Below are 643 nucleotides of genomic sequence, written 5' to 3'. Positions count from 1 at the left end.
TGTGTGTGTATATATATCATTTTACTTATTGTGCTAAATAACAGGAATTGTCATGCCTAATATAAATACAAATCACTATCAGTCAGTGCTCTCACTTTTAACAACACCAATGCTAAAGTGAGTAACCGATCCCCATTTGTGTGTTGGAGTAACAACAGACGGCTTCACTCGGACTCTGTCTCCAACTACAATGTCAAATGGAGGCCTCTTTGCTGACAAATCTGAAACTAAAAGTAAGAGATTACATTAAACCATTTCACCACTCACAAATACAATTAGATACAAGAAGTCATTAAATGGAAATCATTCGTTACTTTACCTTTATTAACTGTTTTGCTTATTTCCTGCGTGCAAGTAGTCTCCAGTCTCCCAGCAAGCTCACATATAAGTTTTCTTATGTCCTCAAAAGAGCAGTATGGCTGAAATGAGAAACTCGGCAACTCATCAGATCCAGATGCAGAGGACACGGACTCACAATTCTGTGGGGGAAAAATATTCAAGGACTAGGTACTATAAATTTCAGAAGAACTGTAAATATTTGAACAGTCCTTTTTCTTATAGTTCTGGCTTCTAATATAATTATATTGCTTATAGTGCTTGTACCTGAAGAAATTGGATGTTGTCGTCTGTCTGTAGAAGATCG

The 643-nt window shown here is 36.5% G+C and overlaps 1 long non-coding RNA gene across 1 annotated transcript; it reads right to left on the bottom strand.

Moving 5' to 3' along the window:
• Nucleotides 1–7: 7 nt before the first annotated feature.
• On the bottom strand, nt 8–643 carry LOC107682300 (uncharacterized). The gene is made up of 3 exons (XR_001633445.1): nt 604–643; nt 320–479; nt 8–227 (listed from the first exon to the last, which is right to left on the bottom strand). It is a non-coding gene; the product is annotated as an uncharacterized LOC107682300 (long non-coding RNA).

This window comes from Sinocyclocheilus anshuiensis, unplaced genomic scaffold (genome assembly GCF_001515605.1).
Source record: "Sinocyclocheilus anshuiensis isolate Anshui unplaced genomic scaffold, SAMN03320099.WGS_v1.1 C32026459, whole genome shotgun sequence".
In the NCBI taxonomy this organism is placed as follows: domain Eukaryota; kingdom Metazoa; phylum Chordata; class Actinopteri; order Cypriniformes; family Cyprinidae; genus Sinocyclocheilus; species Sinocyclocheilus anshuiensis.
The sequence above is the reverse complement of the archived record's forward strand: the minus strand, read 5'-3'. Positions and strand labels throughout refer to the sequence as shown.